The sequence below is a fragment of the Pelmatolapia mariae genome, linkage group LG14, assembly GCF_036321145.2.
Source record: "Pelmatolapia mariae isolate MD_Pm_ZW linkage group LG14, Pm_UMD_F_2, whole genome shotgun sequence".
NCBI classification, from domain to species: domain Eukaryota; kingdom Metazoa; phylum Chordata; class Actinopteri; order Cichliformes; family Cichlidae; genus Pelmatolapia; species Pelmatolapia mariae.
This window is the reverse complement of record NC_086239.1, coordinates 3,502,501-3,527,749: the sequence shown is the minus strand read 5'-3', so window position 1 is coordinate 3,527,749 and position 25,249 is coordinate 3,502,501.

The window sequence follows — 25,249 nt, the reverse complement described above, 5'->3', positions numbered from 1 at the left end:
CATTATTATCCAGGGTGTTTAAGCCCTCAGTTTCTCTCAGTTCCGTGGGTGTGTTTTCAGTTCAGTTACTTAGTTCATCTTTCGTGTTCAGCTCATCCAGTCTTGGTAAAAAACCTCCCCAATCAGCCTGCGAGTCCTGCATTTGGGTCCTCTTTCTCTACATTCACACACTGTGACAATAACAGACAACTGATTTCAAATTGTATTTTTTGGCACTTTGTTACTGTCAAACTGTTACAAAAACATACATTGTTCCCATTTCTTTAGCGGAATGTCAGAAACATGCCCAAGATGACAAATTTTGACAGGCATAATATAGTATTCCTGCACCAAAAGGGGATTCCCAAAGAGCTATTAGTCTAAAACATGTCTTTGCATGGAGTGCAATTTGTATTTGAAATATTTAACAAAATTGATTGATTGATTGATCGTACTTTATTCATCCCGAGGGAAATTGGGTTAAGGCTGCCAGCCGTGCCAGCGCCGTCTTACCCTTCCAACCATACATACATTACACAAACATCGCATGGGGAAGACAGGTCAGAGGGGTATAACATGGAAAAGCACAACATGAGGAAAGATAAGGAGAAAAAAATAACTCCCCCCAGACTGAGCTCCAACAGGGAGATCAGTTTGAGAACAGAAAAAAAAAAACACCTCTGCACACCTCTGCAAAATTGGATAAGTGGAAGAAGACGTTTTACACCTAAAAAACTATCTATAGCACTTATAGCACATATAACAGTATCTGAAAGTCATGTCAAAAGAAATGACACAGGATCTGGGAGATGCTTCTGGCCAGTCAGTTAATTCATCAAAGACTCATTAGAATTCATTTTGTTGTGAGGGTGGCTGTCAAGAAACCAATATTAAATAAGAGGAACCATAAAAAAGGCTGTGGTAGGTTAAATTATACAAGAAGTAGGCTGAAAATCAGCTGCAACAGGCCTTATTGATCACTGAATCCAAACGTCATCACTATATACAAAGGAAATCAGGAGAGAGGTAAAACAGTAATGGCCCTTTTCCACTGTTACGTACTCAGTTTGACTAGAAGAGGCTTGACTCTACTCAACTTGGGTTTTGGTCATTTTCCATTACAACTGAGTACCAAAATCATCAGTTCAACCTTGGAAATACTGGAAGGACACAGGAGAACCACAGGGAAAAAGCCAACGCAACGACAAAGGTCGGAGGAAAACTTACACAATATATACAGACAGGAGGTGATCTGGGGAAGAGGAAACACATGGGGAACACAGCTGATACGGCAACAGCACCGCTCACAACCGCAAAGCTCTCCAGAGAGTAGTGCGGTGTGCTGAACGGATAATTGGAGGTGAGCTTCCCTCCCTCCAAGACATCTACAGGAAGCGGTGCCTGAGGAAAGCGGGGAGGATCATCAAGGACTCCAGTCACCCCAGCCATAAACTGTTCAGACTACTTCCATCAGGAAGGAGGTTCTGCAGCATCCGGTCCCGTACCAGCAGACTGAGAGACAGCTTTTTCCATCAGGCCATCAGACTGCTGAACACTTCATAGACACCTCACCCTCACTACTGGAACTTCAACATTATGCACTCCATACTGTATATAAATACCACTGTTTTGCACATACCAACCTCTGTATATTTTATATATCTTATTTTATTGTTTACTTTATTTCATTTGTAAAACATGTATATACATACTATATACACACTCAAACACACACACGTAGAAAAACATATTTAGTATACACATTCAGTAATGTATATACCTTTACATATTGTACATATATTTATTACTTTTTAGATTAGCCATTTTTATATTTTGCTTGTTTTACATTATTGTATTTTGCACAACTCTGTTGCTTGTGAAGCTCGCACACAAGAATTTCACTCACATGTACTGTACCAGTGTACCTGCACATGTGATGTGACAATAAAAGTGATTTGATTTGATTTGATTTGATTAATACAAATTAACCTGATGCCACAAGGAAAGCACAACTAAACATACTGAACACAAAAAACTTGTGACTGTCAGAATAAAACAGGAAACCTAGGCAGATGTGGACTGAGCATGACGGACAAACACGGACATGTGCACTGTAAAAACATACAGAGGGAAAAGGGGACTGGAGATGAGACATGGACATAACAAAGCACAAGCAGAACATGATGGCTAAGGCGAAACACGCATAACAGAGGGAATGGGTCACACGGGGAAACATGTAAACAGGAGGAGGAGATGGGAGACAAAGACATTGCTGAAACACCTGAAGGGTGAGGGAGACTTCAACACAGGGGATGAAGACACAAGAGGAATCTAAAAGATAAACGATAACAGGTCAACCTAGGCCAAATAGAAAAGAGCTTAGATAACTAAATGAGACTTAAACATAAACAATGAATATAAAAAATCTAAGAAAAATCAAAACACTGTCACACGCTTGGAATGTTCAGGAACCACCCAGGAACCACCAAGGCTGAAGCACACCATGAACTGATAATTGCCAAAACACCAATGTCCACAGTGAAGTGAATTTTACATCACAATGCAAGAAAGAAACCTCTGCTCCAAAACCATGCCTTTTGGACAAAAGTGCTACACAAGTGCTAGGGTCAGACAAGCCATAGATTGAGCAGAGCAGCTACCTGAACACTACTCCAACAGAGGTCGATCATCTTGTTAATAATTTTAACTCCTCACTACGTAGCTCCTGTGAAAAATAAGGCCTCAAATCAGAAGTACCTGACTCCGTGGTATAATTCTCAAACGTGTAGCCTAAAGCAGATAACTCGTAAGCTGGAGAGGAAATGGTGTGTCACAAATTTAGAAGATTATCATTTAGCCTGGAGAAATTGTTTGTTGCTTTATAAGAAAACCCTCCATAAAGCTAGAACATCTTACTACTCGTCACTGATTGAAGAAAATAAGATCAACCCTAGGTTTGTCTTCAGCACTGTAGCCAGGCTGACAAAAGGCCAGAGCTCTGTTGAGCCAACCATCCCTTTAACGTTAACTAGTAATGAATTCTTGAACTTCTTCACAAATAAAACTTCAATCATTAGAGAAAAAATTACCCATAAGCATTTCACAGATGTAATATTATCTACAGCTACTTTCAGTACCATTGATATTCATTTAGTCTTTTTCTCCAATCGATCTTTCTGAGTTAACTTCAGTAATTATTTCCTCCAAACCATCAACGTGTCTTTTAGACCCCATTCCTACAAAACTGCTCAAAGAAGTCCTGCCATTAATTAATGCTTCAATCTTAATATTATAAATAAATATGATGAACCTATCTCTAATGTACCACAATCTCTATGTACCACAGGCCTTCAAGCTGGCTGTAGTTAAACCTTTACTTAAAAAGCCATCTCTAGACCCAGCTGTCTTAGCTAATTATAGGCCAATCTCCAACCTTCCTTTCATATCAAACATCCTTGAAAGAGTAGTTATCAAACAGCTAACAGATCATCTGCAGAGGAATGGCTTATTTGAAGAGTTTCAGTCAGGTTTCAGAGCTCATCACAGCACAGAAACAGCTTTAGTGAAGGTTACAAATGATCTTCTTATGGCCTTTGACAGTGGACTCATCTCTGTGCTTGTCCTGCTAGTGCTGCGTTCGATACTGTCGACCATAATATCCTATTAGAGCGATTAGAACATGCTGTAGGTATTACAGGTACTGCACTGCAGTGGTTTGTATCATATCTATCTAATAGACTCCAATTTGTTCATGTAAATGGAGAGTCCTCTTCACACACTAAGGTCAACTATGGTGTTCCACAGGGTTCAGTGCTAGGACCAATTCTGTTTACATTAAACATGCTTCCCTTAGGCAGTATCATTAGAAGACATAGTATACATTTTCAGTGCTATGCAGATGACACCCAACTCTACCTGTCCATGAAGCCAGATAACACACACCAATTAGTTAAACTGCAGGAATGTCTTAAAGACATAAAGACCTGGATGGTCGCTAACTTTCTGCTTTTTAATTCAGATTAAACTGAGGTTATTGTACTCGGCCCCGAAACCCTTCGAAATATGGTATCTAACCAGACTCTTACTCTGGATGGCATTACCTTGGCCTCCAGTAACACTGTGAGGAACCTTGGAATCATTTTTGACCAGGACATGTCCTTCAAGGCACATATTAAACAAATATGTAAGACTGCTTTCTTCCATTTGCGCAACATCTCTAAAATTAGAAATATCCTGTCTCAGAGTGATGCTGAAAAACTAGTTCATGCATTTATTACTTCCAGGCTGGACTACTGTAATTCATTATTATCAGGAAGTCCTAAAAACTCGCTGAAAAACTTCCAGTTAATTCAAAATGCTGCAGCAAGAGTCCTGACAGGGACTAGAAAGAGAGAGCATATTTCTCCTGTTTTGGCTTCCCTTCATTGGCTTCCTGTTAAAACCAGAATTGAATTCAAAATCCTGCTCCTCACATACAAGGTCTTAAATAATCAAATAATCTTATCGACCTTGTAGTACCATATCACCCTATTAGAGCACTTTGCTCTCACACTGCAGGCTTACTTGTTGATCCTAGAGTATTTAAAAGTAGAATGGGAGGCAGAGCCTTCAGTTTTCAGGCCCCTCTTCTGTGGAACCAGCTTCCAGTTTGGATTTGGGAGACAGACACTATCTCTACTTTTAAGATTAGGCTTAAAACTTTCCTTTTTGCTGAAGCATATATTTAGGACTGGACCAGGTGACCCTGAATCCTCCCTTGGATATGCTGCAACAGGCATAGGCTGCTGGGTGATTCTCATGATGCATTGAGTTTTTCCTTTTCAGTCACCTTTTTTCACTCACTATGTGTTAATAGACCTCTCTGCATTGAATCGTACCTGTTCTTAATCCCCGTCTCTCTTCCACAGCATGTCTTTATCCTGTCTTCCTTCTCTCACCCCAACCGGTCGCAGCAGATGGCCGCCCCTCCCTGAGCCTGGTTCTGCCGGAGGTTTCTTCCTGTTAAAAGGGAGTTTTTCCTTCCCACTGTCGCCAAAGTGTTTGCTCATAGGTGGTCATATGATTGTTGGGTTTTTCTCTGTATCTATTATTGAAAGGTCTACCTTACAAAATAAAGCGCCTTGAGGGACTGTTGTTGTGATTTTGCGCTGTATAAATAAAATTGAATATAGATAGATAGATAGATAGATAGATAGATAGATAGATAGATAGATAGATAGATAGATAGATAGATAGATAGATAGATAGATAGATAAATAGATCTCCACCCACATCATTAAGCAGTGGCTTTATGATGTGTGGGTGTGTTGGGTGTAGCTTACTCTGGGATGAGGATAGCAACAATTTCAAACACTGAAAAAAAGGTACCACTGCTGCTGAAATACACTTCAAAATTACTACTGTACAATGGAGGAAATTGTAGTTTAGACAAAAGCCAGAGAAAAAGGAGCATTCTGTCAATAAAAGGACTGGTAATTACAGTAGGAAAAAAGCAACTATCACATCTAATCCTGCATCTCTAACTGACTTCCCAACCCAAATCCTCCTCACGCTCTGTCTCACACACACACACATACACATGAAGAAACACACACACACACACACACACACACACACACACACACACACACACACACACACACACACACACACACACACACACACACACACTCATAAACAAACACAAAGCTTCTCCCCTGTAATAACAGCTTACGGAGCAACATTGTATAGTCACATAATAGCCATGTTATAATTTACTCTAACAACTCTAATTATGCCTCTTATTGATTCAGACACACATTTTAATAGGAGCAGCCACACCTCTTGTATTACCAACCATTGAAGGTGGTCAATGGTGAACATTTGAAGCTTCTCCTCCTCTTCATCCTGCATGGATGTGTCCCTGACAGTGTAATTTGTTGCTCCGATTCTGAGGCCATTGTAAACATCACACAACAACTATCATTTTAGCACTCAGAAAGACCTTGTTCGCCAACCACTCCACTGCAGTCCTCCCCTCCATTCTACCCCAATCCAAACATCCCCATCCACAACTGAAAAGGAGATGGGGAGAGCGGTGACAACAAAAGCTAAAGAAAAAAAAACATTGTTTATTATTGCCTGTGCCTGAGTGGGTCAATCTGTGTTTGTCAGCAATAGCTCACCTCATTTTGTTTCTAATTGCAAGTGATGGATTTCAAGTCCAGGTTGTCAGGAAGGAGTAGTTTTACACGAGTCTCTGGTATCACTGTACGTTTACTTTTTTACTTTCTGCTTCCTTGATCTTCCACTGCTATTCATTATTAATAAAACCTTTGAACATTCACTTCACTTTACTTTGTTAGTATTTTTGTAAGCAGAGGCAGATGATTTATCAAATGCTGCCTTTGAGCATGGACAATGATGCGAGCTGTAACAGTTCCTGTAGTACCTCCCTTATTTGTTTTTTCCAACTTTGTCACTAAAAACATTTGATTTTTCTTGATCATCGTGGTTTATTACGGTGAAATGGCTAGTTATTGTTTCACCAAACTTGGAAAGTCAGTTTTTACAAGTGTACTAGTGGGGTTTTTTCACACTACACTCTTGGCAACAGTGAATCTTCTCCAGCTGATCGTGCTGACTTTTCTACTGCCTGGCCTGTAATCCCAGAGGAGCTACTGAGGAATGAGCTGGAGCTGTTCCAGCAATCATCATAGCGAATGTGAGAAATTTGGACAATAATATGGGTGAGCTTGGTGAGCTTATAAAGACCAGAGGGAACACAGTGAGTGCAGTTTGATGTGCTTCATGGAGCATTGCAGTGTTATAGTGAGACATTGACAAACAGTCATTTCGAGGTCCATAATGTGACCGTACATGACTTCAGGACCTCAGGTATAGGGATGTTAATCTGAGCAGCAAAAAGAAATGTCAAGGGATTGCACAAGTTGTGATTGAAATCTGGTGTACTCTTGGACAACACTGAGCTGCTGGCTGTTGAAATGCTTGGACTGCTCCCTGTTACAGTACTTGCTATGGCAAGTTATCACTATGTCACACAGACAATCAAAAATATCCTCAAAGTTCCTTCCATCACCTGACAATATCATTTAGGACAGCAGCACTCCAACCCCACCATATGAAGTGTGCACAGGAAGCTGTTTCCCCTTCTTAAGTCACCTGACGGTCGACTAAGAGTCTTGTTCCATGGTCTTACCAAACTTCTTCTGCAGTTTTTGATTCAGCCATTACGAGGGCCTGTGGTCTGCTTGGCCTGCTGGTATGCAGGCCAAGCAGATGCCCCTGCCAGATGCCTCTAAAGGCCCACAAGCCAGACAAGCTAGATAAGACTTCTTTTTCAGCTTGACAACTCTCACTCATTGATGCTCATGATGGGCTACTACGCACAATGGAATTGTCCCCTGAAAAACATTCACTAATTTGTTTATATTTCCCTGAAAAGCATGATAGTTTTGGCTTTTGATGAGTGAAATCCGATTCATTCATGAATGTTTAGTACCTTTGTACAAAATAGTATAGCTAATTTTTTCAATCAGTTTTGAATTTTATAACAAAAATATGACTACATTTTTAATTTGCTCTCTTTTAACAATGTTCCTCCATAGGCCAAAGCTCTTCTATTTGGTATTCCACCTTTGCCCTTCTCTTACTCTATATTTCTGCTTGTTTGTAAACCTATCCACCATACATTTTTCCTTATCACCATCTGATTCTGCTCTTCAACCTTTCATTTGTTTCTACCATATGTCCTTGCTCCACAATCCCTTTAAAACCCTACCCTACATGTGCCCCTTTCCCCCCATCTTTGCCATAATTTATTTGAACACACTAGTAGAAAAAAGAAAGAATGAACACGGTTAAAACACAGGTACATCGAGTACCTCTTGTGGTTATGGTGAATTCGCCATCAGAGCAAGTACTTTATTAGGATTTTTAACATCTCATTCTCTTCAAACCATTGCATAAAAGTTCTAATACATTCTGCCGTCATCTTTTCAAGGGCTAGATATAAAAATAAAGTGCTGAGTGGGAAATGCAATTCACATCCATTTTGAGGGGTTTGGAGATGTCCTGGGCCATGGAGGTCATGTGAACATTCAACTCATTGCAGAAGCTGAAGAAAAATACTTTGACTTTAACAAAGTCACCCAAAACCATCTAGTGCTAAAGAAATTGAATGATGAGTTACAAGTTGGACTAGAGTTCCCTGGAACTGTATGGAAACAAACTAGTGTCAAATTGGTCATAAATGCATATATGTGATCTGTAACTAAAAATTAAGACTTAAATGTGTATAAGAATTTTGTGTGTTGTTAATTATAAACAGTTATGGTTGATCCAAGACTGGTAAATGGACTTGTTTTTATATAGCACTTCTATACTCCATTGGAATACTCAAAGCGCTTTCTACAACATGCTTCACTTACCCATTCATACAAGCATTTTTCTATGCCCAAGCAGAAAAAACAGCTAGTGAACATTAACATTCACACACATTCATACACACATTCATACTGCGATAGATGTGTGTGATGGATCTGAGCAACTGTTGTGATGGGTTAGGGGTAATGAGAGGAAAATTGGACAAAAGACAGAAAAACAAAAATCCACAAGGCCCAGTCAAGCAAAAACTGAATCAACTAAAGGAGACATAGGATCATAAATACATATGGTAACTGGACTAATATTTATATAACACCTTTCTACTATATCTGAGCACTCACTCTGTCATGCACACAGTCACACTCCAACTGATGCATCGGGGTAATATGAGGTTCAGTAGCTCAAGGACACTTCAACACTGCCCTTCTGATTAGATGACAAGTTCATTCTTGGCAACTATGCCTCAAAGAGTAACAATAGTAAATTTGAGAATAGGTGGAATTAAAATACATAAAAAAGTTTAGGCAACCATACAGATGGGAATCCTAAACAGGAACTAAAACAACAAAAGATGCAAAAAGAAGGAAACAAAGAAAAGATGCAGAAGATGATGCGTATTCCAGGAAGTAATAGAACTGAAGCATGAAGATACATGAACACAGTAAAATCAAGTAGAAAAAGACAAAAGAAGACTTGAATTAAGAGTAGTAAATTAATCTGAAAATATATAATTTAACTCCATTTTATAACAACAACAACAACAACAACAACAAACTAATACTGTGTTATCAGACAATGCTTTTGTATAAATTTTCATGTCATGTCGTGTTTACATCTTTGCCTAGGAAATATTCAAAATGTGGTATTTTCAATGGAAATCTGTTCAAAACAATGAGGTGAGTGAAACACCAGTTGGGTGATATCGCTTGCAACTTTGTCACCATAAGTCACATTTTTACATTCTATGTTGTGATTTTTTTTCATTTATATGCAACATCAACTTTTGACATCCCCACAGAAACTGGAAAAATTTGACACCACTTTCTGAGAGGTAAAGCTGATTCTTTATCCTTTACAAGCCAGTAGCAGATTAAATGTCCAACACTGTGTGTACATTGTCAACCCAATTCTCTGTTAAACAGTCATAAATTTGGTAAATGCTTGTTGTTTCTTTGTTTCTTCAGTTTTTGCACTGCTGTTTTTGTTTTCCTCCTCAGTCACAAAGCTGTGAGATTGTTTTAGCTGTGGTGAGGTGTTGTTCTTCCCTTCCCTCCAACTGGGTGGGAGCTTACCCAGTAAATGCCAGCTAGCTCAGGTGTGAAGTGTGGCTTTGGCTTGTTGTGCTGGCTAGCTAAAAGCATGCTGTGTGTGCATGTGAGTGCATGTGTATTTGTGTTTTCTTCGTCAGTGTACCTCAAAATTTGGTGGTGTTTTTCACGGTCTGAAGAGAAGTGTTGGAAGTTACAGAAGCCAAGTGGATATAGCAAGATGAAAAATGAGACAAAGTGAAGGGATATCAGAGGGTTTTGTTTAGCACTTCACAAGAAGGCCTCATAAATACATTAAAATAATGTTTATGTTGTTATGTCACAGAAATAAGTCACACTGGTGTGTATTGTTCAAGCTTTAGGCTAAACTAAGCTTTTACACACATATGTATGGCATGTACCATTGAATTATATTATTAAAACACCACTGTAATTGAATATTCACGCATACACATATGTTTCCTTGAGCCACAGGCAGGGAAGGGAGCCCCTGTTTAATTTTCAGCCACCCTGTGAAGCTGGCAGAGGGTGCCAGGTCTGATGACGCATAGGTATTGTCAGCAGAGTGCATAATAAGTAGTAGCAGCGAGCTTCCCGGCACATCCAACCATCATGGCACCCAACAGTCCACTGTGACATTCAGATACACAACCTGATGCCTGCAGACTGTGTCCAAAGAAGCCAGGACTGAAAGGGGATGGACTGAGAGGCCCTAGGGTGAGAGAGTTTTTAGTGCAGATACGGGGCAAAAGAATACAGTGAGTGAAGACAGAATGGATGATATGCAGTCAGTGATGTGTTGTGCAAAAGGAGGCAGTGCAAAGAGTTGTGGAAATGGACATTAACAAATTTAAACAATATTTTAAACTGTTACTTATTTACTTTAAAGTGACTGACAAATTTATCCTGACTGTTTTGATCTAGATGACTCAACATAAAAAGAAAACGCTATTCTGACTTTGTCACAGACGCACAAAAATCGATTCAAGTTAAAGACCAAGATGCTGAAAAAGAAATGCAAATATGAGGTGCATACTGTGAAGTAAAATCTTTGATTTGAAAAAAACCTGATGTTAATTGACTTTAAATATATTGTAATGATTAGCAGAAAAACTTTATTTACAAAAGAGAAACGAATACTGTGATGATGAGTTCTTCAGCTTACTGGGTCTAATGGGAACTCTGCAAAGGAGGAGAGAGTGAATTAGCAAGGGTCCAGGAGAATTGAACTAAGTTCTTAATTGTGAAAAAGGAGGAAATATCTTTCTTACCACCAAAGGAGGCGTGAGCTTGGGTGGGGACAGGCGAGTTCCCACACACGAAGAAGAGAACAGAAGTGGAGAACATGCAGGCATGTGCGTGTTCTCTTTTAGGTTACAGAAATCTTCAAAGTGGAGCTGGAGGTGACAAAGATCTCCTCAGAGCAACAAACAGGAAAACTGAGCAGGGATCTGAGCACACGAGGTATTCGCTAGGCAGAGAGAGGCAGAGAGAACAACAGCAAAAAACACAGGAATGCAGGTTATTAGAAAGGTGAGCCTGACTGCCATTAGAGAGGTAAAGAAAATCTGACAGAGATCTGCTGCTCATCCAGCCTTGAAATATTTATGGGTTTGATTCAGAGCAGGTGTGAGAAAGATAAAGCATAAGTTTCCACAGCTATGTATACTTGTAAGAAGTGAACTAATAAGATGACCCTAAAAACAAGGATTAGAGGGTCTAGATAACCTGTTAGCTCCCAAATCCTTGCCTTGCACACATGCCTGCTGTACACATGTATTGCCTGATTAGAGAAAAATTGCCTGATTTTCAATTTTTTTTAATGAACCACCTTAAGGCAACTGCTAGGTTGCCTTAAGGCACTTTATATTGTAAAGTGAAGACTGTACAGACTGTACTGAAACTCCAATGATCAGGTAACCCCGATCTGCAGAACAATGTTTTTTTTGAGGAATTATAACCCATCACAGTACGGAAAAAGCGCTAGTTTTTAAAGAATCAGGGTCTGTCTTAGCTTAAAGACCTTAAAGTACTCGATCACCCCAATATAGCACTTCACTCTGAGACTGCTGATTTACTTGTGGTTCCTAGAGTAGCAACCTGAAAGCTGAAGGTTCTGACTCCCATTCTACTTTTAAATACCCCAGAAATCACAGGTAAGCCAGCAGTCTGAGAGTGAAGTCTTCTATTGGGGTGATTTGGCACTATGAGGTTTTTAAGATGAGATAGAGTATATTGTGCAAATGGAAGAAACCAGTCCTACAGAATTATTTAAAATGTGCACTGAAGGACATATCCCGGTCAAAAACGACTCCAAGATTCCTTAGTCTTACTGGAGGCCAAGGTAATGCCATCCAGAGTTAGCAGCTGCTTAGACACCACATTTCCAAGGTTTTTAGGGTTGAGTACAATAACCTCGGTTTTATCAGAATTTAGAAGCAGGAAACTAGAGGTCATCAAGGTCTTTATGTCTTTAAGACACTCCTCGCTTTAACCAATTGTTGTGCGTTATCTAGATTCATGGATAGATAGAGTTGGGTATCATCTTCATAGCAGTGAAAATGTATGCTATGCCTTCTAATGATACTACCTAGGGAAAACATGTATAATGTAAACAGAATTAGTCCTAGCATGGAACCCTGTGGAACTCCATAATTAACCTTACTGTGTGAAGAGGACTCCACATTTACATAAATAAATTAGACATGATTCAAAACATTGCACCGTAGTACATTTAAATTCTACATCATTCTCTAATCTTTGTATTAAAATATTATGGTTAACAGTATCAAACGCTGCACTGAGGTCTAACAGAACCACCACAGAGATGAATCTACCATAAGAATGCCATAAGATGCCATAAGAAGATCATTTGTAACCTTCATTAACACTGTTTCTGTACTGTGAGCTCTAAGACCTGATGAACTCTAAACCATTTTTGAGGTAAAGGCTATTTCTTAGCTTTACAGCCGCGCCACCCTCCTGGAAACAGCTGAGGATGGGAGGTCACCCAGCAGCCACGATGCAGACGCTACAGCGGGCTGTGGTGACGTGCCTGCAGGCTCTGCCAGCAGCCAGCTGTGCAAGAGCGGACCAAGCCCCTGGTCCAGAGGTCCGAGGACCCCCCATCCCCCAGAAGGGGCCCGACAGAGCCACAGGTGGATTATTGCTGATTTAATCATCGCATTATCTTATAATGGTAAGTAGTCTAAAACCACTACCTCAGTAACACTACCTCATTACCTGTGTAAGTAAAGTTTAGGTAATTGCTCCGCATAGAATAAGGCAACAGTGGAGGAATTATAACCTTAAACATAGTTACAGCACTTTCAGAAAGACATCTACTGTAATGAAATACATTCCTCACTGCCATGAAATCCTTTACTGTATATTTCAATAATATTAAGAAATGATCAGACAAAGGGGAGTTTCAGGGAATATTTTTAAGTGTTCACTCTGTAGTAAATATGTCAGAACAACATCCAGAGTGTTATTAAAGTGATGGGTGATGATTAAATGCAGTGTTGAGGCTGTAATAGTCAGTATTTAGATAGATGTTAGAATTTTATTTTAACTAAGCATTAAATCAGATAAAAAGTCTGAGAAATTAGAAACTCTGTGTAAGAACCACATACATTTAGTTTGAGTTTTCCAATTAGGGTGAACAAGGCTAAGAGTTAAGCTTTCAAGTGAATTAAAACTCTGTCTGGGTTTATGGTTGATTAACAAACTGAAGTGGAAGTGCTGCTACTCCCCCTCCTCGGCCTGTGCTAGAAGAGTCTGACAGTTAGCATCACTTGTGGGTATTGACTCATTTAAACTAATATAATCATCCTGCTGTAACCAGGTTTCTGAAAGTCAGAGTAAATGAATATGCTGATCAGTTATTAAATCATTTAGTAACAGGGACTTTGAAGACAGCCCTAATGTTTAATAATCTACATTTAACCGTTTTATTCCTTGGTGCAGCTGAGGATGCTATATTTTTCTTTCTTTGTGAATTTTTATACTTTTTTTTGCTGATTTTTGGTTTGTTTTTTGGTAGTCTAAGATTAAACACACTCTCTGAGGATGGGGTTTGGGGGATTACAGGAGCAGAGGTGTATATAAGAGGTATATAAGGCTGCAACTCTACTGGTCCCAGCTCCAGACAGTTATATTTGCAGGGGTTTAACAAATTTAACCTGATTTAATTGGCAGTTGTCTTTTTTTTTATTACCTCAACCTACCATGGCTTAACTGCTGGCTTAATTGCCAGTAGAGGGCTCAGTATCAACATCACCGAACCACTTCCTTTCTGCATGTCTGCCTGTCTATCATTGGATGGATAAACATGCTGTCCATCTACACCCCCGCCCCACTCTAATGACTCTCCATCTTTAATCCCTTCACCCTTCTCTCCGCCTTGAACTTTATCACCTATTAACTGCAGACCAAGTAAATCCCACATGAAAAAAAGTAGGGGGTTCACCAAACACACACACACACACACTCCCCCTTCCCACCCCCTTCCAGTTTATAGCCAGTGGGCAAGCACGTAGGTGCCCTCGCTGTATGACATGATGGGGCAAAAAACTGTTATTTCCCACTACATGGCTTTTCAAATTGAGTCTCATCCACCGTTGGGATCAAAATTCCCTCTCCCACAATCTCTCTCTCCTCTCTGAGTAGTCAACCTTTCCACCCTGCACCCTCCATGCACCATCTCCCTTACTATCCTCATCTATGACCCTTTTCCTTAAAATGCACTGTCATCAGTGTTTGAGCAGGATTAGTCATGGAAGGAGGGTAGCGGGGCTTGACCTGGGAGATAGGATGAGCAGATGGCACCTACTGAGTAGGGTCAGCCATTATGAAGATAGGATGAGTCTTCAACAAACAAAATGGTTAGCAAAGTGATGCTTTGAAGGATCACTATAAATGTGTTTTGTGGAAGGTGGGGCTTAGACAAGGCAGGTGTGGCAGACTTTGAGTGGGTTTGCTGTAAGGGGTTAGGTCACACACCAGACCTTTCTGTTAGCTGTGAGTTATATGCTACCTTTAAAGGCCTTTATACACCAGATGCGTGTATCCATGCAAATATTTTGTCGGTTAAAAATATTTTTTTGGACTCACCTACGGCGTTTATTGTTTTCGAACAAGCTTAATTTTTTGGATGCAAATAAACAGATCTGACCAATCAGATCACTGCACTTGGCCACAAGCATGCTCATAACTCAAAGCATGCACCGGTACTGACAGTGTTGGGAAGGTTACTTTTAAAATGTATTCCACTACAGATTACAGAATACATGCCCCAAAATGTATTTTGTAACGTATTCCGTTACGTTACTCAATGAGAGTAATGTATTCTGAATACTTTGGATATATTATCAAGCTTTTTAAAACTACATGAATGTACTATTGCAGTGTGATTTATTACTATTATAAATAATAATATAAAATGAGTAACAGTAGGGTGGACATTAGGTAAAGCTGCACTTTTTGCAGCGATCTCGTATATAAAACAGGTCCGCGGCTCCGAACCGTAGTAAAGGGACCTCTGGCTAATACGTTGGGTTCGTGTCGGGCTCGTAGCCGAAAACTAGCTTCACTTTGTTGTCTGGATCAACTTTGCTAGCAAGAGACAGAGAGAGGCGTTGAAAGGCTGCTCCAATGGAACTTTTTGTTTCGGAGGAAAACAGGAACACAGTGTACAGTCGAGTCTTAATAGCTTACAACTGGGCTACACTGCCCATGAGGCTACATTCGTTAGGGCGATGCCTGTAACACTCTGCCTATTGCCTTCATATTAAAAATTATATTGAACAATAGTTTTTAAAAATATTTCTTCACGTCATTATGTGGGCCGCAAGTAGAGGTGACATGGGCCGCGAGATTGACACCCAGGCATTGTTTTGTTTGGGTTTCCACCGGCGTGGAATTACGGAAAGTAGAGAGGGGACAGCCTAACATATGAAACAGGAAAATACCGCCGTGTAATCCCTTTATTTCAGCAAAGTAACTGTATTCTGAATACCACCTTTTTAAACAGACACTGTAACGAAATACAGTTACTCATATTTTGTATTTTAATTACGTAACGCCGGTACATGTATTCCATTACTCCCCAACACTGGGTACTGAATATACAATGATGAGAAATAGTACAATAATCCTGTTTTCTCTCCGACACACAGCTAGCTGCTGCTCCAGGTTCGTCAGACCCATTATTTCGCTGCCTCCTCAGATTCAGACTCAGATTTCCTGGTTTCAACTCAAACCAGGAAATTCTCCCTGCTCTTCCCTTCTCCTGAGAATTGAATGAGCCAAGAATCTTAGTTTTTTAATTTTTTTTTTGATCTTCATGGCTTGATGGCAAGTTTTTTTTGTTTTTGTTTTTTCACAGTGTGTTATTTTAAGGACGAATTTTCTGAAAAACGCAAAGGGTTCTGTTTGCATATAGGTTGCACAAGTTCGGATCGGTAAAATTCTGAATTGCGTGCTGTTTATTCACAATGCATTCAGTGTGTCATGGCCTTAAAATTAGCTGTTTCTGGTTGAAGAATCAAATCAACAGCTGGCTGAAAACAGTAGCATGGAGACGAGAGATGAACATTAAGACGGGGAACGTGGAAACAGCTGATTTCTTGAATATGTATAACTTTCTAAAGACCTCACAGTGGAGTTGCCAGGTTTGGCAATGTACAGCAATCAACCTAGCTGGTGCTTGTCCAATTGCTGGGCAAATGTTTTTTTTCCATCTTCTTATACAAATATGTTAAATTCTAAGCATTAGAGCTGTAGGTGCAACTAACATAGTTTTCTAACTAAGAACACTAGCAAGGCAAATTATTAAAGCAAAAGGAAATGGAGCGTACTTTTATCAAGAGGATCAAAAAAGTGGACTGAGGCAGGTGGCTGGGCAGACTTGGTTGGCGCTAGACGCTGCAGGTTGCCAAGGCAAGGTTTTCCAGATAAGTGTTGTTGTAACTGGGACTCACTGATGGGTTCAGTTGGAAGTAAAGAATCTAGACTGGCATGGTTCCTCTTGCAACTCTTAAAGATAATGTTCAAACCAATGCAACAGGGAGCTCACTGCAAGGATACGAAGTAAGCGAAGTAAACCATAGAACTCACAAACATAAAGAAGTGCCATGATGATTGGGCAAAGAACATTTGCTGCTGTTTAACTACACTGACTTGACAATCACCAGGAATCCAGGTCAGCCATCACCTAAAGAAAAGGATAGGAAAAGAAAGAAAACCCCAACCAGTCTGGATCCTAATGTAATGTATCCGATCAGAAGGGAAAACCCCTTCTTAAATGGGAAGAGCAGTTGGGGAAGCCAAGGCATTTAAGAATAAAATTTTAAGTTGTAAAAATATAATTTATCATTAAAAGAAACAATTAAAAAAAAAAACCCTGGTCAGAGACAATGTGACAGAGTTACACTGTCACGGGCCGCAGACAGCTGACCTGAGCGCATACACTCACAACCACCATTAGATTCTGCACTTATTGAGCTGGGTTACCGTGGCTGCGCCTCTTTTAGTCGACTGGGCAGATAAACAGAAAGGGGTTAGAGGTATATTTTGAGTGGCACAGAGGGTGGGCAACATATTTTTTCCACTTACCTTTAATAAAGCCGGTCGCGTAGACTCTCCGTGATCGCCGATTATATGAGTAGTTGGGCAAGCCGATGGTATGGTGTTCCGGGGTTTAAATAGTGGGTTCACGTGTGCTTGGAAAGGTCACATGAACTGCATTATTTTAGTTTGTTTTTTTATTTATTGTGAAACACTGTAGACTGCCTGGAAGTGGCCATAAATGTATGTGTGTGTGTGTGTGTGTATATATATGTATATATATATATATATATGTATATATATATATATATATATATATATATATATATATATATATATATATATATATATATATATACATTGTAGGAATACAGTTGGAAGTAAGCTAATGAAAAAAGAGTGTATTGGGGAAAGAAATGATAAAGGGATGACTATTATGCCTAGTGGGAGGGGCAATGGGGTATAAAAGGAGGCCGTCAGGGCCTACCTGGGCATTCTGTGAGATGTTACAGTGAGGGTAACATGCAGACTGGCTCAGCCGCTTGTGTTTTGTATATAGAGTTTTGTTTTGAATTAAGTCAGCAGAATAAACTATACACACTGAACACTTCCTGACTGCGCCTGCATTTGTTCAGGAGAGGTTTAGGAGAGGACCCCATGACAGGCAACAAGAATTTAAATCTAAATACAATTTTTTTTTAAATTCCAGCAGCAAGTAGCCACATAGTAAAAAAAAACCTAAAAAGATGAATAAAAGTCCGTTAACATACAAAGGCAGGCAGTGTCCCTACCAGTGTTGGGCAAGTTACTTTGAAAAAGTAATTAATTATAGTTACTAGTTACTTCTTCAAAAAAGTAACTGAGTTAGTAACTGAGTTACCAGATTCTAAAAGTAATTAATTACTTGTAAAGTAACTATTGCGTAAAAAAATGTTTAAGCCTCTGGGGTCCAGGTTATAATTGGCCATTTTAACCACGTTTGCTTTTACCTCGACATTTCACCTTTAAAAACTATTTACTTTGCCTTGTTTGGTATCATTCTTTTCAGCACAACCTCACGTGTCTGAATTTACAGTTATGTTTTCATTTTGATATACTGTATTGATCTTAAATCAGACAAAAAACATCAAATCCGAGTAGAAAAAGTGAATCATATTTCATAACTTTAAATGCAAATATAAATTGTCAATTTGAAAATCATATGCACAAGTTTTGCAAACAACAAAGTTACTTGCAGCCATTTACCTTTTACTCTTTTTTTTATAACCATTTCAAACTATTTACAGAACAATCAGCTGTTCTGCATTCAATAAGATGCCACACAAATTATTATGCCACTCCAAAAAAATAATTTCTGTCCACTATAAAGGAGAACATCACAGCCTGATACCTGCAGGTCTGACAGCAGCAGGTGTATCACTCCTGTTTCTACCTGGAGACAGCAGTCGCCTCATTGTTCTGACACACAACACAAACCTATCCACAACACTACACACTAACTACACAAGACAACACATTAACTACACACTCCAAACATGCTAAACGTCACAAATCTCTCATATCTCAAAACTCGCTCTCTCTCTTTTTCTGCTGTCTCTCTCTCTCTCTCTCTCTCCCTCGCCGTCACCCCTAAAACTTCCCCCTCTCCCTAAACAACCAAATGTCATGTTGCCATATCATTTTTTGATTGGTCGACATGGTGCATTTTTCCACCAACACGTAAGAGCTGATTTTTGGGTTTTTTTGTGGTGTCATAAGCAGAGAGTGCTTGCTAGCGCTGTCCTTAAACAGTAAACGTGACGAAACTATTGAGGAAAAAACGCCGCGTATATCTTGTTTATCATGACTCTGGTTTTACGTGGCCTATCAACACAATTTAAAAACTGGCACCTTGTTGCTTTGTCATCTTCAAGTGGTCATGTGATTGGCTTACCACGACTACTTTATTCTTCCTCAGTCAAACAGCAGCACTCATGCGATTGTTTTCCCCCTAGCTCCAGGTGTTGTGCCAGAAAGTGATTGCCATTGTTCTGGGAATCCATCCTACCTCAAAAAACATCCTACCCAACGTTTCTGCGTTGGGTAGGATGCGCACAACACCACACCCAAATTAACTTCTTTTTCTCTCACCCATCCGGAATACTTGTTAAGGTTATGGTTATGGTTAGGGTCATGGTTAGGGGTAGGGTTAGGTTTAGTCACAAGTCACCGTCAAATTATAATACGGGTAGGACGATTTGTCAGAGTAGGATGGTTTCTCAGAACACCGTCCGCGGGAGTGCGCAGCTGCTTAAAGCTGTAGCGCCCAGATTACTTACAGCTACTTCTGTGCTACTGATATAAGATGCAGTAAGCTGAAGACAGCTTCAACCGTCTGTTTGTTGAAAAATAGTAACGCTACCGCAAGGCATTTTCTTGTTAGTAACGGTAACGGCATTGTAACGATAGGAATAGTAATTAGTTAGATTACTTGTTACTGAAAAAAGTAACGCCGTTAGTAACGCTGTACTTGTAACGCCGTTATTCCCATCACTGGTCCCTACACGTCCTCTTCACTCCTTTGCTTTGGTGCCAACTAAAGGAAACAAGGACAGTGGCAGTCACTTTTCTTATAAATACAGACCTTTCCTCATCAATCAACTGAGTCGGTACTTACCCTGAATGGCCCCCCCTTTACAACAATGGTTAGTGTCTCACCCGTCCCGAAGAGATCGGACGCTTTCCTGTTACCTCCTGTCACTCCACTGAATGGTGTCCCTTTGCTTCCCTGTGTCAGGTGTCACCGCCGTCATTTCCTCCTCCACTCGTGGTGTTCTTCATCCCTCCTGCCATGCCCCCTTGTTGTTCTTAGGTGCCTGCCAGGCTTGTCCTAATTGGTTAGCACTAGAGTCTGTTAAGTGCATAAACTCTCGCAGGTGAGATTATTTAGTGTCTAGGTTGGGGTGTCTCCCGGGAACTAGTCAAACTTAAATGTCAGAATAAATTCATTAAAAAACCATAAGAACAAGAACACCTGCTATTAAAAGCAAAAAGATAAAAACCCTAACTCATGCAAAATTATTAAAAACACACCAACTTAAAATGAGCAAATCACAGCATCCACATTCTGCCTTATGACACTAACACAAATGTGCTGATACAATTTCAGATTGCTGGGCTAGCATATAGCCTGCAGTAATAAATAATAGAAAGTTGTGGTAATAAAACATGTTTTGCTTTTGTAAGGCATAGCAGATACAAAGAATTATTGTTCTAACCACTGCTCAGAAAAGATTGTGACTTACATATGTTAAAACGGCAACATTAGTCAGATGATTGATGGTGTACAAGGAAATGGATTGGCCTTTTTATGGTGCTTTGACGACTCAATGTGCTTTTTAAATGAAAGTTAAATTCAATCATTCACTTATAAAGAGCTTGCATACATTGTACACATTGGCCCCATATGTTCCACACATACACTCACACTGATATGGCAGGGGCAATTTGACACTGAATCAGCAACAACCTCAAAAGTGGACATCCCACTGTGCAATGTAAATGACCCTGTTAAAAAGTTCTTTCTTGTTGCAAAATATCGAGTTGTTTGTTTTCTTTAACTATTCACATTGCTCTTTTAAGCTGACACTTCAGATCTGCAAAAGTGTGATTTTCCTCATTTGAAAGGAAACCCCATGGAGAAAGACCACCACGTTATATATGCGCAAGTTGATTTTTTATTTCCATTAATGTACAATATTTATTTATGATTCCTCAGTCCTCATGATTTCCATCGTCATCTTCCATCTCTGTTTGTGTCTGAACCAGATCTGAAATGACAAGGCGGCAAGGATAAGAGTTGTGGGCTGGCAGTGAAGTGATTTTTTTTTCTTTATTGTTCCAACCCTCCTCCTCCCACCATCACATTCTTCCCTCTAAATCTGTCACCCACAACATGTCTGGACAGCGGGGGGCTGGAATCAAATTCTCTTCGCCTCCTCGTGTTTGACCTGAATCTCACTGGAACCCATAGTAACAGCTCAGAGAGAGACATACACACAGAGAGAGTGTGTGTGAGAGAGACAGGAAAGAAATACGGGTTATACAAAAGTGGAGGGAGGAGTCATGGTAAGAGTTGCAGAAAGCCATTAGTGTGTATGTGTGTGTGTGTGTGTGTGTGTGGTAATCAAAACATTTCAGTATTGAAGATGAAATTATGAAAATACAAAAAACAAATCATGGGAGTTCCCTGCTACTACTGGTGCACTTCATAGTTCCACGTTCTAAGACTGAAAATCAATTCACCAAATTCACAAATGTCTTACAGACTTAAAGACAAGACAACAGTTCAAGCACTCCAACAGATGTTGAAGCATTAGAAATGTTTGCCAGTCGTTCCCTTTTTACAATCATGATCGATTAACACTGGTTGATATTTATGCATAGATATGATTGTTCTAATCAGATATACATAATTACATGGATCAAACCAGAAACCATTCCCAGTTTACATTTCACATGTATTTTGGTATTTTACTAAAGTCTTTTGAATTCTGGAACTACTTTTACACTGAATTTTATAAAACCCACTTTTCTTATTGTGGAGTGCCACAGGGTGCACTTGTTTTTGTATTTGATATGTTGGAACAGAGGCATTTTTGCTCAAGGGCAAGTGTCTGGTGGCAGTACCTAAGCCCATGGGGCCTGACCAGGCTTAGCTACATGCCCAAAGAAGCTACGTGGGTCTGCTGTTAAGTGCCTTCTGGATAAGGCAGCAATCAGGGATGAAGGTCCTAGCTCTGATTCCCACCTTACAAAACTAGCTTGTGGTAGATGGAATCTCACATCTCTGGCAGAGAAAGACTCTCAGCTGGTGCGCGAGGTTCAGAGATACCAAAGAGGTTTCATCAGAATTGCTTCAAACCACAGCTTTGGCTCAAGAACCAGTTTCCTGGAAAAGGGTTTTATCTCTGTTCCAGTCTGGAGCTGTCCTTGGTGAGGGGCGGTGGGCAGTGGTGGGTATGCTTGTTTGTACTTTGGTACCTGGATTTTGAAGTCTTCCCCTGTGGGGAAATGGGATCATCTTAACAGAGAAAAGAACAAAAGGCAGCCAACATTCATAGAAGAGTTTTGAAATGCATTTCAAGAAGCCTGGAGAAATATTTGTGAAGACTACTTGAAGAGGGAAAGTTTGCCTAAGAGATTTTGGACTGTGAGGAAAGACCACGCTGCTACTGCAGAAAAACTTTATTTATTAGCTTATATGTATGTAAATGATGCAGTCACAAGGTTCAACAATATACTGATATACACAAATTGATACATTTACACATATTAGCTTATATACATTATAACAAAACATGTTTCCAATATGGTTCAAAATATGTACTATATGGTTCATGGTGTCATACCGGGTCCCTAATAAGTTAATTTCTTGTTGAAAATCTTTCTCTATTTCTGTCTGAGCCTCTTTCAGTACTAAACAAGTGAAATAGATAGAAATCAGACATTATGATGAAGATCTTCTAAATTAGTGAGACACCATTTTTTCTCCAGGTTATGGATTTCTGCTTTGGGTGCATGTTTGAGTTGTACATCTGACTATTTTGTTGTAGTAATTTAACATATAGAGGAAAAGGAATCAAAATTCGAAACTTATATATTATTTGATTATTGCTGATTTGATCATGAGATTATCTGATAATGGTTAATGTAAAAACACTACCTCAGTAATAGCTCAGTATGAGTGTGAGTATAGGTAACTCTTCAAATAAACCATTTTTGAGGTAAAGGCTATGTCTAGGCTTTACAGAGGATTTTTAATAGAGTAACAAACCCTTTTCCAGGAGTGAGAAACCATTTCCTCTCCAGCTTCCAGGTTATCTGTTTTAAGGTGCACATTTTATAGTTTTACCAGGGAGTCAAGAAGATATGATTTGAGGCTTTTTCAAAGGAGCAACAGTATCTAGAGCACCGAGGATGTAGCACTATTAAGGAGATAATAAACCACTGTGCAAGTAGAGTGAAATATAATAATAAGCCAATTATATCTCCTATCCCACATTAGCTCGTTTAACTGTTAAGAAACTGCTAGTGCCTCCGCTTACTACATGACAATGATACAATTTCGTTGTAGTCAGTTAATATATAGAGGAAAACTTACATATTCTTATAATGATAAGTAATGTAAAACCACTACCTGAGTAATAATTCATTTCTATAAAGAGTCTACACTTTTTCCCACTGGTATTTGAGTTTTAAATTTACCTTCAAAGTGTAGACTCCAGACCTACAGTAAGTTTTTAAAAGTAAGAGACAAATTGGAGGATAGTGCAGTCTTCCCTTCAAAATGGATAAGGGGTGTTGGAGTGGGTGTTGGAAGAAAACATTACTGCTTTCTTTCATTTAAATATGATTGATCATGATTCATTCTAATAGACTAATGTGAAAAGTACAAGATTGGATGTACATGAAAGACAAATTGCTGAATTTTGTCTTTTTCAGCACCGATAAAACTATTTAATTCAAGGAGAAATATTTTGGGTGTCTGGAAGTACAGCGAATATATAGTCAAGTAACTTAAAAGTATAATTTATAAATCATCTTGAAAATAAAAAAAATGAAAGTGATTTTATAAATTTATAGAATTTAGATAAAACAATGAAATCAGAACAGATAAAACAGCAAAATAAGCTAAAAAAATATTAAAATGTAATAAATTTATGATTTACATTACTGGAAAAATTTATAAAATGCTGCAGTAACTAAAATGTGAGAAAAATAGGACTGCAGTGAGAAAATGCTTTTTCACATGCAATATTCATGAAGCAATATTGTGTCAAAACAGACAAACAAACAAAAAACTTTATTTAAAAGTTGTTAAACATAGTGATTATTTAATATATTGTTTTCTGTCAAGACATGATAACCATTTAAATAATTCAAATGATTATTGTCATTCGTCTACATAGCTGTGTGGGCAAATTTGATCCACCCATTTCCCCCAGCACCATACATGTCTTTAGAAATGCTGATAATCTGCAGAATTACTTTTGTTTGTCAATGTTAAACCTTTGTATTTCACTGCCTGTGATTGTGTAACTCTCATTCCATTACAAAATCTCAGCAGTTAGTTCAGTGAATAGCTCTAGGTATTATGATGGATAATGACAAACAAGACTGTTCAGTTATAACCAGTGTTGATCAAGTTGCTTGAAAATAGTAATTAGTTACTAATTACTGATTACTTCTCCAAGAAAGTAATCCTGTAACTTTACTGATTACTTATTTTCAAAAGTAATTAGTTACCTTATTACTTTGTTAGTTTTTTAAAACATGATACACAACCTGAATATGTAATAAAGCAATAGACCTTTCAGCCCAATTTTACTTTTTCTGCATAATCAAAAATTGTTGATCTACACACGTCTGTTGCTGCCACGGGCGTCGCACGCTCGTACGTCATTGTCATGAGACACTTTCACAAACAAAATCACGGTTTAGTAACGCAGTAACGCAGGGTGCTTATGGGAAAGTAACAGTAATCTAATTACTTTTTTGCAATAGTAATCCCTTACTTTACTCATTACCTGAAAAAGTCATCAGATTACATGCTTCTGCCCATCTCTGGTTATAACAGACCAAAAGCAGTCTTTAAAAAAGGAACAGTTTAACAGTGTGGGGCAAAGTTCTTTGATTGGCTTTTTTCTGTCTGTAAGGACATGAAAAGATAAATATTAATTTCATGTTACATAGTTAGGTTCTACTTAGTCTTTCAGCACCTCATAAATTTACTGACATGGACGAGTATGAGAGTTATGATCTAGTTTTTGCTATATATGTGTATCATTGTGTTTGCAAATGTGTAGCAAATTATGATAAAGTAATTGTAACAAACATGAAATGAACATTTCATTTCATTTTTCTTGGCAAACATCATTTTGTTCCACAGATCAATCCAAATATTGATCACATTCAGGATCAATGAGATAACACAAGTAAACATAAAATGCAGTTTATAAATGAAGTTGTTTATTATTTATGGGAAAAATCGAACCCTGATGGTGATT